Below are 18,655 nucleotides of genomic sequence, written 5' to 3' on the forward strand. Positions count from 1 at the left end.
ATTTGCTGATACAAATACTTTGCTGGCAAAGGGTTCCATCTGATTGATGAGCTTGCTTGTCCTTGCCTCTCCATTCTGCATGCTCTTCACCTCCACCCCCTTCTTTGTTGACATCCAGAAAGTCTAGATCTTCTTAAAAAAAATATGGAGGCACGCAGGACTTCAGAACTGTTTCAGATTCAAAAGCTGATGAAGTTCATAAAACTCTGACCTAAAATAGGATGACCAAGCAAATTTTAATCAATTAGCTCAGACTTAACTTTTTGATTAAAAATCAAATTTACTTTTTGATACAGTTTGACTCAGAGACTCAAATTTTGATGGAGTTGTTTTTCTTACTGATTTCTCCAGCCAAGGCAGGGAGAGCAGGTATTCTGTTTATTCTCTTTCTGATAGAATCAGGCCCTGCAAAACATCGTCTCAGAACTTGGTTGCTTGGGACCATATCTTTCCAGTAGACCAAAACAAGGCCAACTGTAAACATGGGATGGAGAATGTTGTAGCCCAGGTGATGCATCTGATAGTCTAACGCAAGCAGACACACTTGCTTCTCACCTGGCCGGTGATTGTGACTCAATCAGAAGGTAAGTGATACCCAAACAAAGCAATGGGATGAACGCATTTCAGACGCACAGACTCTGAGCAGTTACAGAGAAATCGCATGGGGCCAAGGCCATAGGGTTTGGATCCAGATAGTCCAGTATTGAAGTCCAGCTTTGTCACTCAGAGATCTTCTAAAATCAGGAATATTTTAAAATATACTTTCTAAATTCCACAGCTAAAATATGATGATGGTGGTGATGATTCTAATACCTAGCTAATTATCTCCTTCTAGGGTTGTTAAGATGATTCAATACAATATCACACACACCCACATACACGTCTTAGTATAGTGCCTAGTCCACATGAGATCAATATACGTTATTCAGAATAACAAAAACATCAAACTACTGTTGGTTTTATCATGATCAGGATCGTGTGGGTATACTTTTTGACCTTGGATTCAGGGTGCTTGCCAGTGTACTGGAACAAAAAATATCAAAACCAGCCTATTAATTAGTAGGTATATTAGCACATTATTGGAAGAGAAATTAAGGAATAAAACACAAGGCAGTGAAACCATAAGATATCTAGGATCCACGGGTGGAGGTGGAGCTCAGAAATAAGGAGGCTCAGTTGTCAGAACTGGAGCATCTAGTAGCTCCCAGAAAAGTATCAGGGAGGCTCGGGTCTCTGTGCTGGCACCAAAATCACGGAGTAGAGCTGTCTGTGTATCAGGTACACCCAGCTGTGGGTGCTCGAGGAGAGGAAATTCAAGTGTCAGAGAACAGAAAAGATCAGATGAAAATGGAAGGGCAAGTCAACGCCCACTCATCACAAAGCCCAAACTCTACTTCTCACCTGCTTCCTTCAAAAGTTTCAGAAAATCTCACCAATTACACTCTGTCATTTGCTAAACATTTACTGGCTGTTCACAGTGATTGTGACAAAGAAGACACATTACAAATAATAGTTTAATTAGTAAACACATGCAATTAATACTGACTGTGCCAGGTATTATCTAAGTGTTGAATATGTGCTGATGAATAAAATAGTTGTTGTTGTTTTGTGCCATCGAGTCGGCCCTGACTCATAGCAACCCCTCCGTGGATTTCAGAGGCAGTATCCCTATGGAAGTAGATTGCCCAAACTTCCTTCTGAGGAGTGGCTAGTGGGTTTGAACCACAGCCTTCTGGTTAGCAGGCAAGTGCCTTAGGCACTATGCTACCAGAGCGCCTGAATAAAATAATACTCCTGTATTTAAGGGGCTCACAGATTAGCGGCTGAAGCAGAAATTTAAATGCTACATACAATAAAGCTATGTAACTTAATTCATTTGCTGACTGCATTGTAGAATTTTCAAAGTACTTTCAAACATATTCCGTCATCAAAAAAGAGCTCTGTGAGAAATGTATTTTCTTCTGAAGTTATATTTCAGGAAACAGAAGTACAAGGAAATTATATCATTAACCTAAGTTCTCATAGGAGCTCTGATGGTGTAGTGCCTAAGACATTTGACTGCTAACCAGAAGGCTGGCAGTTCAAAGCCACCAGCCACTCCATGGAAGGAAGGTTGGGCATTCTACTTCCATAGTGATACCACCTTGAAAACCCAAGGAGGAGTCACTGTGAGTTGGATCCGACTCAATGGCAGTGTGTAGCTAATTCATGTAAGAAGCAGGACCAGAAATAATCTTATTCTCTGCCTCTAACCCCAACCCCTGGAATTGCTTCATCCCTTGTCAATAACGATCAAAAGCATCTGTAGCATCAGACAGGATGTAAGCTTGAAAGTTGATGGCATTAAGGCTAGAAGGTATTTTTGAAGGCACACACACAGCTTGGAGATTCAATGCAAAGAACCTACAATAGGCCCTCCATTGGACACTAGATTTACACTAAATAAGCGTTTGACCTACTCCTCGTCTGTCAGTTTGCCATCCTGTGGTGACTTGCATATTTCTGTGAGGCTGAAACCAGTGTCCCCAGTGTTTCACATAGCAGCAGTGTCACATGGGATGGACAGGTTTCAGCAGAACTTCCAGACGAATCAGACTAAATGAAAAAGCCCGGAGATACACTTGCCAAAGCAGCCATTGAAAATCTTATGGATAAAACGGAATGCTGTCCAGTGTTGGAAGATGAGTCTCCTAGATCGGAAGGCAGTCAAAATACATGGTGACTGCAATGGACTGGAGTGTACCAATGACTATGAAAATGGCCAGGCCTGGGCAATGCTTCAATGACTATGAAAATGGCCAGGCCTGGGCAACGCTTCATTCTGGTGTACGTGCGGTTGCCATGAGTCAGCGAAGACATGGAGGGCCTCCCTGTTCTAAGCAGAGCTAGGAAAAAATTGGTCTTGATGTCTCTTCAAATTAATAAGCTATGAACATTGTAATTTTCTCTGGCCTAATCTTATGCCTGGACTATAATATAAGCATTAGTAGAGATAGATACGCACCTGTGGAGCTGAAAGAAAGGGAAGTAGCATGATTAAGTGGGAATTGTGTTTTCCATTCAGGGGCTGTAAGGTCGCGGCCAAGAAGAGAGGAGGCACAAAGAGCAGGATAAAGGAAAGTTGTATTCTGTGCTCCTAGGTGAGGTTCACGGGTCCCTGAGAGGGGCCTGGGTGAGGTCACGGGTCCCTGAGAGGGGCCTGGGCGAGGTCACGGGTCCCCAGGAGGGGCCAGGTCGAGGTTCATGGGTCCCTGAGAGGGTCCCAGGAACTCGCGCTGCCCAGGCAAGAGAAAGGGTTTTTTATAGTGATATCTTTCCTGTTCCCTAGCGGACTGGGTTGAGAGCAGGGGATGTGTTGTGGGAACCAGTGAGGTTAAAGCACCTCATTAGTGTGGGGGCAGGAAGTAGAGCTGAAGCACTTCATTAGCATGGTGGACAGGAAATGGTTGGGGGCTTTCATAATTAAGGGCCATGTGCTGGGGTTTGGTATGGGGTGTGGTCAGGCACTCCCTTGCTTGACTAGTTCTTGTAATTCCTTCTGGCTTAATCATTTACCCACCTGGCCTGCCATGTTCCCTCCTGACAGGGACCATTTCTTGTTTCTTTGCCTGATGTTGAGAATTTGGGGCTCAGGTGTAAAGGGGTAATTTAATCCTTCATGACCAACTGGGACGGAGCACAAGTTAGAGGAGTTCACAGATTGGTAGTGATTTCTGGAGAACTTCAATAGCTTTTATGAGCTAAGTATATTCATCTTTAGTTCCATGGTTCTGTAGTCATCATATTTCCAAAAAAAAAAAAAAAACAACTAAACTCACTGCCGTCGAGTAATTTCCAACTCATAGCGACTCCTCCTTGGGTTTCCAAGGCGGTATCACTATGGAAGTAGATTGCCCCATCTTCTTTCTGAGGAGTGGCTGGTGGGTTTGAATCTCCAGCTTTCTGGTTAGCAATCAAATGCTTTAGGCACTATGCCACCAGAGCTCCTTAATATTTGGGATTTCGAAAAACTATAATGCACAACTATAATGCCAAGAGAGACCTGTATGACATTATGCAGAGTTCTGTCAAGATAACTTACAAAGGGGAGGGTATTGGTTCCATGTGGGAAAGTCAATTTAACACAAGACCCAGTTAGCCCACCAGGACCCAGTCAGCCCACTAGGACTGTAGGTCCTGGGGCAAATAGACCACAAAGCAGGGATCCTGATAGACACTGGGCAGCAGACTGGCATCCAGCATAGAACGTGTGTCCCAGAGGGAAATGAGAGCTCAATTTGTGATACAAAGGGGAGACTAAAATGGGAAATCTGGGGTTTACATGGGAAAAAATGAAGTTCTCAGGTCTGTGCACACCAAAGGCCTAACCACAGGCAGACGTGGTCTGAGAGAGTAAGACTGATGCCAAAGCTCGCACTAGTATGATCCAAGGCTTTGATTGAAAGGCTCAAAGATCGGGGAAGGAGAATCCTAGTGGATGAAGACCTTTACCTTCTTCAGCTTCTCTGGACCTCAGCAGACTGAGGCCAACTTTATAGGTGGTGACAAAATAGCTGGGCCAGCTTATGCGTTGTGCACAATGCCATCAACACACCTCTCTCCTGGGATCCTCCTGTGCTGAATATGGATAAAGAGCCACATCTTTCCAATTTTACCATCATCACCTGACATTATTCACTGAGATGGATTTTTCCCCCTTTGTGCCTCTGTAAGGCAGAAAGACAAGAATACAATCTAGAGAATCAAGCATCTTGGCCGACCTCATGATCGATACCCATCTGTAGTGACAAATCAGTCTTTTGGAGATGAGAAATAGAAAAAAAAGCATTTTAAGATTCAAATTCCATTTGTCCAGTGCTACCTGGGTGTGGCTGTCATTTTTTTTTCTTTCATTCAGTGATTTGTCAAAACCCAATTTGGTGACATAACTTCTGTTGTCCATCCTGCTACCACTCCTCTGGGAAGACTACAAATACCCCCAAGAAAAATCCTTTCACATGTGTAGACTCAGACAAACAGGAAGTAACTTTATCATCACACATGCCTAATATCCCTTATTCTACAGATGGGAAAACCAAAAGAATTCTAAGGGAGAGGACGTCCTTGAGAGGCAAATTTCAAAGTGCTTTGAACTGAAGTTCAAAGAAGAGAGGGGTGTACAATTGGATCAGGACAACCAGCCCCATGCCAACCTCTTAATAATCCCAAAGCCCCCATCTACTCTCATCCACAAATGAGGGGAAGAAACACAGATGTTGGTCAAGGCTAGTCTTAGATGATGAACGAGCTTCTAGTATTTTTAAACAATTTTGTATCTCTATGTCAAAAAGCATAGAATCCTGCTGTTGACTTCTGTTTTCCAAAAATACTGATGTAGTAAGAGAGCTTATAACCTTTCTAAATCAAAGCAGGGGCAAAGGGCTTAGTAAAAATGGATGTGAGATCAAAGACTTTTTTTTTTTTTACTAGGAGCCAAATAAATCCTTGCTGTTCACACATGGTCCAGATTAAGGTTTGAAATCGATTTTGCCTGGTTTAGTCTTCTGTAAGTGGAGCCCTGGTGGCACAGTGGTTAAGTGTGTGGCTGCTAATTGAAAGAGTGGCAGTTTGAACCCAGAAGCCTCTCTGCAGGAGAGAGATGTAGCAGTTTGCATCCACAGCGATTTACAGCTTTGGAAACTCTAACTGCTCTGTCCTAATAGTGTTGGCTATGAGTCAGAATTTACTCAATGGCAACAGATAACCTTCTTTAAGTATACAGTTACAAGCTAAAAATACACAAGTAAATTTCAGTCTTTTGAAGGGCTTATGCCCTATCTCAGACACCAGAGAGGCAGAGTCTTCCTGTCTCTGTCCTTGAAATTTGCTGTGTGTGCAGTTGCATATGGCAAGACATGCTCAGCTGCTCCTCATTGGTCCCAGACTTCAGTCATACGCTTGTCTACCAGCCGCTCAAGGTCCCAGCTCACCTGCTCTCTGCTCTGTCCTCCACTAAGCACATAGCCTTGAAGTTGAAGGTGATGACTTAATTCTAATACCCGTGGCTCTTTTTATGGAACCTAAGTTCCTTTCAAAAGTGATTACAATCCTTCCTTGTCATTCTCTTCCTTGTTAGGAGTTATCAAGTACTTTTAAAAATGTATTTCAAAGGAACCGAAGAAAGCACTATCCTTAAGCCCAAGAAGCTCAAACCAAAGTATGGAGAATGTGTTTCACTCTGGTTCGGAGCATGGAGGAAAGGCAGAGCAGGAACTGGGCAGAAGGCAGGTTTGTAAGTTCCCTTCACTCTTTAAGTTCAGGAGAGAAGATAATCTTAGAAGAGACAGTACCACCCATACACGTCACGTTTTAAATGATTAAATCCCCAGTTACTGTAAATGGGATCAAATCAGGCTCCTTTTGTCTGGTCATCCATACTTGTATTTGTATCTCCTGGGAAAGACTGAACTCAAGGATTAGATGAAAGTGAGGAGTGATTCTTCTCCTTCAGGGACCTATTACAGGAAGAACACCAACCAAGCAGATATGTCATAAAAGACATGGGAATACACCACGTTTGGATCTCCTGGAAAGAAAGAAAGGAGGAAGGAAGGGAAGGAGAGAAGGAAGAAGGGGGACAGAAAGAAAGGAAGGAAAGAAAAAAAAGATCTTAGTCGACAGTCATTTTAGACATTGTCAGATAAATAGAATGTCCATGGGGTACAGTTAGCTGTATGTTTTGTTTATCTAAAGGTTGTCAAATGAATTTCCTCCATCTCAGTGGTTATCATTATTGGAATGGAGACTTTTAGGCTACAAAGGAAAGCAGTCTTTTGGAGAGGATTCAATACCTCGAGGCTACCCCTTTCTGAGAGAAAAACACACAACAATGAGAGGGATGTCAGAAAAGCTGTGTCATTTCCAGGTTGCTGAGTCATCACGTGAGTCCACAGGAGCACAAACAGTGAAGCTCTAGACCACTAAGCAGAAGGTTGGCAGTTCAAACCCACCCAGAAGTGCTGTGTGAGAAAAGCCTGGTGATGTGCTTCTGAAAGATGGGCAAGAAGACCCTGTGGAGTGCAGTTCTACTCTGCAATACACAGGGTTGCCATGAGTCAGAATCTATGGGCACAACTAGCTTTTGATTTGTTTTCAACTCTATAATTGTGCCAGTCAGAGTGGTTGCCTGCCACAGCTAGTCTGTCCTACTCGGAGTGGAAGGTTGAAGGTCTGGTTCTGACCATCAACACCTTCATTTGCCAGTGTGAAGATTTTGGAAAAAGCACTTCTTCCGGTCAGTCTTTTCTTATACAAAATTGTATAATTTCGGTTGATAATGGATTAACTGAGTGACCTCCATCTAGAGGGGACACAATAAATCTTTTGTGTTTCTAAACCGGCAAGTTTCATCTTTCTCTTACAAGATTGTTGACCTTTGGTTATTGATTCAGTGGGAACCTGTTTTTAGCTTTGTTTTCTTTTGTGAGGAACAAAACAATCCTATTTGTGTCACCCGCTCCATTGCAGTGAAAGATTGTAAGCTTCTGGACACGATAGTCACAGTGCGTAAAATATGAAATCACACCAAGAAGCAACGTCGCGGAGCACAGGCATCAAACCAAAAGAGACGGGAGTCATACAAATGGAACAGCAGCTTGTAGATTATCAAAGCAGAAGTCAAGGTCAAAAAGAACCCAGAGAAACAACGGACTTTTCCTCAAACAGCATAACTCTGATTGCATTATAAAAACATTTTCACTGTGAAAGACTAGGGGCCAGTTTGAAGGGATGAGGAATGGGGAAGACGAATGGCAAAGGGACAGGGGCAAACAGTGAAAAGAGGTTAACAGTTGAGTGAAGAGGGGAACAGGATGGAGAGGATAGAAGTCAGATAGTGAGGGACCAAAAATATCAAAGGGAAGAGGCAGGGGGAGCAACACAGAGGACCATATGGGTCAAAAGATCAACAATAGGGAGAGAATTTGACAGCAAATTGGGAAGAAAGGAAAGGACACATACACTGACCAAGGAGATAGAAATATAGCAATGTGTTTAGAACTAAGTAAAGAGACAAGGAGAGGAAGCAAGGAAGGAAAGGGGAACAGAGAGAGCGAGCCAGGAGGGACCCTTCACAGAAAATAAGAGCAGAAGGAAGAGGACAAGAAACAGAGAGGACTCATTTTTGTGAAATATGGCCACAGCAGAAAGCAACAGAATGACAACCGAAAGAAGATACAGAGAGAATGGCGACGCCACAGAAGGAAAAGGGAGGAGCTGAAGGTAGAGTCAGAGGACAGAAACAAGGACGAATACTTTCTTTGCCCATGGGGCATTGTCAACCAAAGAACAAGAGTAGATGGCAGGCAGAACATCAGAATCAGCACAAGTTAAATGCAAGTCACAAGTATGTCCAGAAGAGACATAGCTGCAGAGCCAGGATGTGGCCCAAGTGGTTATGGAAAAGTGTCGAATGTAGGATGACAGGGACAGAAAGGAACCCTGGGGGATGGAAGTTGTTATTGCTGCCACAGTGTCAGCTCCAACTTGCGGTGACCTGTGTGTGATGAAATGAAATGTTGTCCAGTCCTGCACCATCTTCATGACTGCTGGTGTTTGAGCCCACTGTTGTATCTGTTGTGTCAGTCCATCTCACAGAGGGTGTCCCTAGTTTTCACTAGCCCTATACTTTACCAACTGTGATGTTCTTTTCTAGGGATTGGTCTTCCATGATGACATATCAAAAGTAAGCAGGGTGAAATTTTGCCATCCTTTTAAGGAGCATTCTGAGAAGTTGTTGTTGTTGTTATTTGCCATTGATTTGGCCCCAAATCATAGTGACCCCTCCTTGGGTTTCTGAGCCAGTATCACTATGGAAGTAGGTTGCCCAACCTTCCTTCCAAGGAGTGGCTGGTGGGTTTGAATCACCAGCCTTATGGTTAGCAGTCAAGTGCTTTAGGCACTGTGCTACCAGAGCTATTATTCTGAGAAGAGGTATACAAAAATCAGAGCAGTGAACCAATCCCATTCTTCCTGGTCCCATTGCTATTAGCCTAGTTCTGATCATCCCTGCCATTTTGCAGTTATCTCCTTGTGATTGCCTTGTCCACAGTCCAGTCCTCCATTCCATCACTTCTGTCTCTCTTAGATCCATCCTCTTAAAGGAAACCCTGGCCATCCCATTTCATGGGTCATAAGAAATTCATTATTGTTGTTAGGTGCCATCAAGTGGATTTTGACTTATAGTCATTCCTTGTGACAGAGTAGAACTACCCCACAGGGTTTCCTAGGCTGTAATCTTTATAGGAGAAGACTGCCACGTCTTTCTCCCATGGAGTCTCTGGTGGGTTCAAACCATCAACCTTTCAGTTAGCAGCCAAGAACTTAAACTGTTACATGACCAGGGTTCCTCATAGGACATTTATTGACATTTATTGCTTCCTTATCAACAAATGATGTTGGTCTGTGCTTCCCTAACTGTAAAGACATTTCACTGTATGTCTTTAAGGAGAAATATATATATATATATATATATATACTTATCTTCCTTTCATGCATCTTAAGCTCTAATTATGTTTCAGTTCTCATCAATCTGTGAACATATTTTATGAGCTAACCTCATGGATGAGAGAAATTTGCTGCAGTGTAGAATATCTGGCCTTAGACTTTAAAATTTAACTCAAACAAGTAGTAGAGTTGTTGCAGGGTGGACACAGGGGCCCAAGGAAGTTAACTTTTATGTGCCTAATATGAAGCCACTCCTTTAGGTTAGTGCCTGGGGAGTGCATACGGTTTGTGTGTTCAGCTGCTAACCTAAAGGTCGGAAGTGTACGTCCACCCGGAGGAGCCCAGGAAGAAAGATCTGGCAATATCCTTCTGAAAAATCAGCCAGTGAACACCCTCTGGAGCACAGTTCTCCCATACACATGGGGTTGTATGAGTTGGAGTCAACTAACACCAACTGGTTAATTCTTCAGGAGCAAGAAAGCCCAAACACATTCAGGGATACCTCTGTGAGCGCACACGTGCACTTGGTCACAGGCTGCATCTGCCTGCAAATATGGCATATGGCTCCTGGTCTCATGGGCTGAGCTACGGAGTGAAGAGGATGTAAGGTCATCCCAAAGCACTGACGCCTGCTATCCAGGCTTTGTTGTCCTGAGTGATGATACAGCGAGAGAGAAGAAAGAATATCGGACCAGCTTCTCCATGTGGCTCTGCTTCTCCATGTCTGTGCCTTCATGGGAAGGTCACTTAGATTTCATGGGTCTCAACCGTTAAAGTTGGAAAAATTAAACATTAAGAGGTTGAGCTAGAATAATTCAACAAAATTTCTTAAACACCGAAGAGCAGTCTTGGGATAATTTTTATAATATAAAAACACAGCCCTAGACTGAGAGGGAAACGAGATCTAGAATCTATTTAATGTAGCCTTTTACTGTTTGGAATATCACCAGGTAGTACAGAGTCATCTCCTTTCTTTAAGACTCAGTTACTCTCAGCTGGGTTAAATCAGGGCTTGCAAATAGTGGCCCAAAGGCCTCTTAAATTCATCTTTGTTTCATTTAGTCCTGTCACCATGTGTGCATGTATGTGTCTATATGTATATGCACATACTAGTATTCTAATCTCAAAAATGTTACATAAAGATATTATATAAAATAAATAAATAGAAAAAATATGTATTAAAACATTGTTAGTATGTGTTTCACCACAACAGAAAACTAAAATCCTCACAACTGGACCAATTAGCAACATCATGATAAATGGAGAAAAGTTTGACATTGTTAAGAATTTTATTTTACTTGGATCCACAATCAGCACCCATGGAAGCAGCAATCAAGAAATCTAATGATGTGTTGCATTGGGAAAATCTGCTGCAAAAGACCTCTTTAAAGTGTTAAAGAGCAATGAAGGAACTTTGAAGACTAAGGTGCACCTCACCCAAGCCATGACATTTTTAGCAACCTTATATGCAGGTGAGAGCTGGACAATGAATAAGAGAGACCACAAAAGAATTGATGCATTTGAGTTGTGGTGTTGGTGAAGAATGTTGAGTGCACCATGGATTGTCAGAAGACCAAATCTGGAGCAAGAAATACAGCAGGAATGTCCCTTAGAAATGAGAATGGTCAGACTTCGTCTCTTCTACTTTGGTCATGTTGTCATAAGGGACCAGTCCCTGGAGAAGGATGTCATGCTTGGTAAAGTAGAAGGTCAGAGAAAAGGGGAAGGCCGTCAACAAGATGGACTGACACAGTGGCTGCGATGGTGGGTTCAAGCACAGCAAGGATTGTGAGGATAGCTCAGGACCAGGTGGTGTTTTATTTTGTTGTGCATAGGGTGAGTTGGAACTGAGTTGATAGCATCTAATAATTACAACAAAAAAATGTTTTTAAAAATCTATGTCTCTGGACAATTAGAGGACCTTCCTTGCTGGACCAGTCTTCTTTCATGGAAAACTGTACCATGATGTCAGTAGCTGTTGTTTTCTTTTAACTCAGCTTGTATCTTCTAGGCTACCACATCTTCACCCAGCATTTTCATCATACTGTCTGTCTAGCCTCTGGGGCTTCAGAATTTGTGGCCACTAGGATACCTTCTAGGATCCTTCTCAATTGTAAAATCCCATGATTCTAAGCATAGTGCCCAAACCCTACCCTAGGAATGTGTTTCAATCAATCAAGGAATTTATTGGGAACATAAAGGATCTAAAGTAGTGAACTAAGACCCACAGGTGGTGTTTTCCTTGATTACCTGTCAAATTATGTTTTCACCTTTTGTGTTTTATTTTTTAGTAAAGAATGCTCACATCAACTCCCTCTGTCATTAATTCTATTATTCACGTTAATATGACAGGTATGTAAAACCACCACTACAAAATCATTACAAGGGATTTCTTTATCACAGCGAAAGTTAAGAGGTCTGCTAATTGTTAATGCTAATAAAAGTAGCTGTTATGACTTGGATTTTAAAATATAATTACATGGCAGGAATTCTCTGCTTCATTTTCCTTACACAGCCCATATAATCACCATATAACAAAATTAGAGATGGATCAGGCTTTGATGAAAAGCCCAACTTACCCGTTCAGAGGTGGGGGGTATCCACATAAATAAAACATTTCATTAATTTTTTCTAGAAGATCCCAGAAGAAATTAAGGAAACCCATGTTGAGTTCCTACTTTCTGCAAAGGGGAATGGAGGCAGTAGCCTCAGGAAAGAGGGACAAAGGAAGCAGGATTCTTTGCAGAGTTAGCGCTCCTGGCTTGTGGATGCTCCATTCCTGAAAGCCACCTTAGATGCCTGCAGCTGAGGAAATGTCCCCCTGAAAGTCATACAAGGTGACCAAAGACAACGAGGCTTACCTGCCCCTTTCTCATTTACCTGGAAAAATCTCAAACTAGTCAAACCCAACACTCCATCTCCTTTACCCCTATAGAGGCACAGTTGAGTGAGGCTGGAGAAAATGCCCAAATTCCTGACTGGTCTCATTTCAATTCACTACCTGGAAGGAAGACTTCCACCACTTGTCTCAGTTTTTCCTACTGTGGTGGCTGGCATGTTGCTGTGATGCTGGGAGCTATGCCCTTGGTATTTCAAACACCAGCATGGGAAACACGTTTCAGCAGAGCTTCCAGACTCAAGTGGATTAACAAGAAAGGCCTGATAATCTAATTCCGAAATTTAGCCAGTGAACCCTCTAGGTCATGAGAGGATATTGTCGGATCACAGGACCAGGCAAAGTTTCATTTTCTCATACATCTGGTCACCAGGAGTTGGAGCCAACTTGGTGGCAACTCACAGTAACAGAAAGGAAGACTTAATTGTTAATGATACAGCACTGTCCTGCCCTTACTCTGTCATTTAGATAGCTGTCCTGTACCTTTACTTCTCTTTGCAATCCCCAGGGGCTCCCCCACCATCAGCTGGTAACCTTCTTCTGAGGACCAAGGAATAAGAAGGTAATTTCCACCAAAATCCACCACTTCATTTCTTACCCACTGATTTCTAGGCCCTGGTGCCTCTGGCTCCAATGTGAAGCCAGCTCTATTCCTGAGCACAGAGCCCATCTGTCTCGGCTCACCAAGGCAAGCAAGTTGTTCCCAACATCTCCCCCTGTCTTCTCCTACATCAGGTTTCATTCCTTCACTGCATCGTTGAAATCAGCCTGTGTACATGCTGTCATTTCCCCATCTTAAAATCACAGCACGTCTTAGAAGAAATACAACCAGAATACCCCTTTGAAGTGAGTATGGAGAGACTCTGCCTTGCTGACTTTGGACACGTCATCAAGAAAGATGAATTGCTAGAAAAGGACAGCAGGTTTGGTGAAGGAGAGGGTCAGTGGGAATGAGGGAAGCCTTCAGAGTGGTGGACGGACACAGGAGCTACCGTAATGGACTTAAACATGCCCACAGTCAGGAAGATGGTGCAGGACCAGGAAATGGAACGTGGGTTATACCTGAGCTGTGAGTCAGAGCCTACTCGATGGCAGCTAACGGCAGTAACGACAACCACAACAAAATCACAACAGTAAACTGAATAAAAAACTCTGCACTTTACCATCCCTTTTAGCTACTGCCCAAGTTTACTTACTGCTCCTCTTTTACCAAAAAAAGAAAAAGGCTGAAAAATTGCCCTCCTGCTTCCTTCAAATCCTTTCCTCCCATTCTCTTAAAAACCGTAATATTCAGGTTTCACATCCTCCTCACTCACTGAAACGACTCTTGTCAAGATAACCATGATGTTTGAATGGGCCATTTCTAATGCTCATCTCACTTGGCCCTTCAGCAGCCTTTGATGGATCAGGTCCTCCACCTACTTGCAGTGCTTTCTTCACCGGCTTTCTCATACTTCAAATTCGCCTGGATTCCTTGCACTCCTAGTCACACCATTTTATTCTTCTTTGCTGATTTCAGTTCCAATCTGAGACTGAAGAGCTCCAAGGCCTAGAACCAAGCAACCAATTATTCCTCTGGATCTGCTCGTCCAAGACAGAGCCTGAAGCCATTCCATGCTTCTCTTTGTTGGAAAGAGTTTGGGTTAGAATTATCTCACTTGTTAAAAGACATTTCTGAATAATCCAACATTACGAGAGGATTTGCCTCACATGTCAAAGATAATAATAATTCCCACCACTGGGATTGTTGTTTGGGTGAAATACTTTCTGCAAAGCTCAGGAAAATTTTTGTGAAATGCCTTACCAAGAGCCAGAACCTGTGTAAGTTGGAAACTTGCGAGAGAAGGAAAATACAAACACTTTCCACTAATAGAGAGCAATAGGAAAGTGGTGAGATTACACTCTGTCAGAGGCAGAAAAGTTGCAAGACATGGAAAAGCAAGGCAGGCAGGTCCAGTTGTGGCTCTCACAGGTTTCACTATCCATAATGCTACCCAGCCATTAGGTATCATTGCCTTGATTGTTGATTATGGCTTGGAACAGGTTGACTATTTGGATGTGTAGACTCCATGTTGGTATCAATGAATGGGACACCTCAGTTGAAGTGTTGGTATTATTCATCAAATTAAAGGATCTGATGGAAGGGAGAGAAGCCATCCAGTTATCTTCCTTACCCTCTCCCTAGAATTCTCATACTTGTTCAATAGGTTCCATGTGTCTGGTTTCTAAAATTAGAAAAAAGGTAATCTGTCCAGGGTGGCATGTCCTCAAAATCATGATCCTCAGCACTGGTTGAACATTGGATTATGGATGGAACTATTGAAAATTACATTCTCAAGGAGGTTCTCTTAATAAGTCTCAGGAAGTTACCAGGAATTTATTTTTTCAGATTCTCAAGGTGAAATTCCCATTATTCAGCAGATGTTTTGAAAGGTTATCAGTTTGAATCCATCTAGAGTCCCTTTGGAGCTCTGGTGGTATAGTGCCTATGGCACTTGACCACTAACCAGAAGGTTGGCGGTTCAAACCCACCATCCACTCCTCAGAAGAAAGATTGGGCAATTTACTTCTGTAGTGATACTGCCACAGAAACCCAAGGAGGTGTCACTGTGAGTCAGAGATGACTTGAAGGCACATAACAACAACAACAACAGAGTCACTTTGGAAGAAAGTCCTGGTCATTTTAAGGCTCATAGAGTGCAATTCTACCCTGACACACATGGGGTCATCATGAATTGGAGTTGAGTTGATGGTAATTTTTTTTTTCCAGCTGTGATCCAGTTGTTATGAAGGGTAAGGATACTGATGGGCGAGTCAGACAACGTCCTGTTCCGACAGCATGCAGAAGGTCCCAAGTGACTAGGTAGAGCTGAGAATGATTGCTCCAAAAATTTCCTGTCACAGCCTCTTTTCCATGACTCACTGGTTAGTTGGAACTACTGTCACTTTAAGTCTAATCCATAGCACAGACCCCTGGGTGATATTGAGAGTGATGTATTTACTTATCCAGTTATATCTGTTAAGTATGAGGTGTTTTGAGGAAAGAAAATTTTTATCATTGACAATTTGATATTCTATGGACATATCAAAGGAGCTCTGGTGGCATAGTGGATAAGGCATTTGACTGCTAACCAGAAGGTCAGTGGTTCAGACCCACCAGTTGCTCCATGGAAGGAAGATTGGGCGATCTACTTCTGTAGAGATACCTCCTTGGAAACTCAAAGGGGGGTCGCTATGAGTCAAATCAACTTGACGGCAGTGAGTTTGACTTTTCTATATAGACATGTCAGGAGGCCCTGAGTGGTATTAATGTTAAGGTGCTCAGTTGCTAACTGAAAGGTTTTAGGTTTGAGTTCACCCAAAGACACCTTGGAAGAAAGGCCTGGTGGTCTTTTCCAGAAAATCGGCCATTGAAAACCCTACAGAGAGCACGTACACTCTGACACACATGGGGTCCCCATGAGTTGGAACAGCTCCATGGCAACCTGTATAAACAGTTTAGATTGTGGTATCAATGGTTAGTAAGAAGATATCCCAGAACAAACAAAGGGAATTATTCCTCCTGTGGAGATTATTTAAGGAACCCTGGTGGTTCAGTGGTTAACCACTTAGCTGCTAGCCAAAAGGTCAGTGGTTGAAATCCACCAGCTTCCCTGTGGGAGATTACAGTTTACTTAAAGATTACAGCCTCAAAAAAGAAAAAAAAAAAAAAATTACAGCCTCAGAAACCCTATTGGGCAGTTCTTCTCTGTCCTATCTGGTTTATGTGTGGGGATTATTTAGGATGGAGCTGAAGTCTTGGGCACTGAATAACTTCTGTTTTCCAGCTAAGAGACAGTGAGAGTGAGCTTGAACGTGACAGCAGGAGAGCCTATTGAGCCAAATTTCAGTGACTTAAGAGCAGATTCCCTTTGCCTGTGAAGGCTTGTTGGGGTGAGGCTTTACCTTGGGGTGGGTGGCAGAAGGTAGTGAGTTGGATGGGGACACCTACTGAGCTGCCAGAAGGGACAGATGGACCCTGGGAGCAGTATAGTGAAAAATAGCATGGCCATCATGGACATAACCTTCCCACACGGGAAGAAACATGGTGATACCGTTCTCCCTTTTTCTCTACAAGAAAGGCAAAGCTTTTGCCTTACCAGTTCTGTTCATTTCTCTTAGCTCCCAATGAACACTTACATTCACACCCATGACATCTAATGGGAAGAGAGGCTTGAATGGAGGAGTCAGACCACCTCAATTCTAGTCTTGATTCAAAACTGATGCAGTGTATCCCTGAAACACTCATGCTTTCAGCTGTCTGTCTGTGCAGAAAGGGGGCCTATGCCACCCCTCTCCAACTCTCACCTTCTCATTTCTTCTGCTATGTTGGGAAATTAGTCAGTGTCCTATCCATCAATTATTTACATAGAATCTGTTCAAATCAATATGTCTATAAATAAAAGCCTTCCAATTTTCTGGTCTAAGCCACAGGCAAGATTGGATATCATTTCCTACCCACCACTTCAGGAAGTGTTGTTACTACCAAATAGATATATGTTTACACACACACACACACACACACACCGAAATAAGTTGATTCCAACTGATGGTGACCTTTGTGTGTCACAGTGGAACTCTGCTGCAGTTTTCTTTCTTTTTTCTTAACTTTTCATTGGAATCACAGTGAAAGTTTACAGAACAAATTGGTTTTCCACTCAGCAATTAATACACACTTTGCTGTGTGACATTGATTACACTCCCCACTGTGTAACAGAACTCTTCTCACTTCCTCCCTGTGTTTACCATTTTCATTCATCTTTCCTTCCTATCCCTTCCTGCCTTCTGAGCCTTATCCCCAGGCAAATGCTGCCCTCTTGATAGCCAGTGATTGAATGTGCTAAGGAGTTTATACCTTCGGGTGTTATTATTCACCTTCTAGTCCTGCCTATTATGTAGCTGAAGGCTGAGCTGTGGGGTGGGTTTTGTTCCAGGCCTGAAGAATGTCCAAGGGCCATAGTTTTGGGGGTGCCACAATTCTCTATCAGACCAGTAAGCCTGGTATTTTTCTTTTTTTTAATTATTATCATTTTGAGTTTTGTTCTACGTTTTTCTCCCATTCTATCCAGGGCCTCCTGCTGTGGTCCCTTTCAGAGTCGTCTGCAGTGGTAGCTGGGTACCATCTAGTTGTGGTCTCAGGGTGGTAAATTCTGGGGTTTGCATGGCCCATTAGTCCTTTGGACTACTTGTTTCCATGTGTTTTTCATTGTCTTCACTCCTCTTTTCTCTGGATGGGGAGAAATCAATAGTTGCATCTTAGATGGTTGTTCCAAGTTTTAAGATCCCTGTTGCTACTTACCAAAGTAGGACGGAGAACTGTGTGGACTGTATTACAACAAGGGACTTGAATTTGCCCCAGGCCCATGGTCCTGAGCCCCTAGGTCCGGCAACTCATTCCCTCATGGTGTTAGGTTATGACTGAGAAGTTTCCGTAACTTTGCCCCTGTATTCTCTTCTACATCCATCCATATATTCACAGCATCTGTAAATACATACCAGGAATGTCCTCCCTCAAACCCGCACATACTCGTGGGTGTAGTTCTGTTTGCCTTCCTATACCAGTTCAGCTTACAGGTCGAATATGTACCCGTTTGTAGATTTTTATTACTGTTATTGCAGATTGTGTAGGTAAAAATATTTACCTTTGTTGCCTTTAACTCTTGTGTTCCTCCCCCAGTGTCTTTCTTCACCATAATCATTTTGTGCTGACCTCCCCCTTGTTGCATTTTGCCTTTCCCTTCACCCAAGTTCGTACACGTCTACCCTCCAGTTAGTGATGTACACTTCCTTCCCCTCCCATGCTAACCTTCAAAGAGTGTGTCTTTCTGTGTGTAAATGTTTTCTTGACTTTTGACAGTAGTGTTCTCATACAATATTCATCCTTTTATGATTGACTGATTTCAAACAGCAGGATGTTCTCTGGGTTCATCCATGGTATGTGGTGTTCACAGATCCATCATTATTCTTCAACATTGTGTAATATTCCTTTATATACACATGTCATAGTCTGTTTATCCATTCATCTGTTAATGGGCACGTAGGTTGTCTCCATCTTTTTGCTATTGTGAATATTGCAGTGATGAACGTGGATGTGCATATATATGTTCATTTCACAGCTTTTATTTTTGTAGGATATATACTAGGAATGACATTGCTGGACCATATGGTACTTCTACTTGCAATTGTTTAAGAACATGCCATATCATTTTGCACAGGTTGTACCATTTTAAAGGTTCC

The sequence above is a fragment of the Orycteropus afer genome, unplaced genomic scaffold (genome assembly GCF_000298275.1).
Source record: "Orycteropus afer afer isolate SDZICR_OR568_19922 unplaced genomic scaffold, OryAfe1.0 scaffold00069, whole genome shotgun sequence".
Classification (NCBI taxonomy): Eukaryota; Metazoa; Chordata; class Mammalia; order Tubulidentata; family Orycteropodidae; genus Orycteropus; species Orycteropus afer.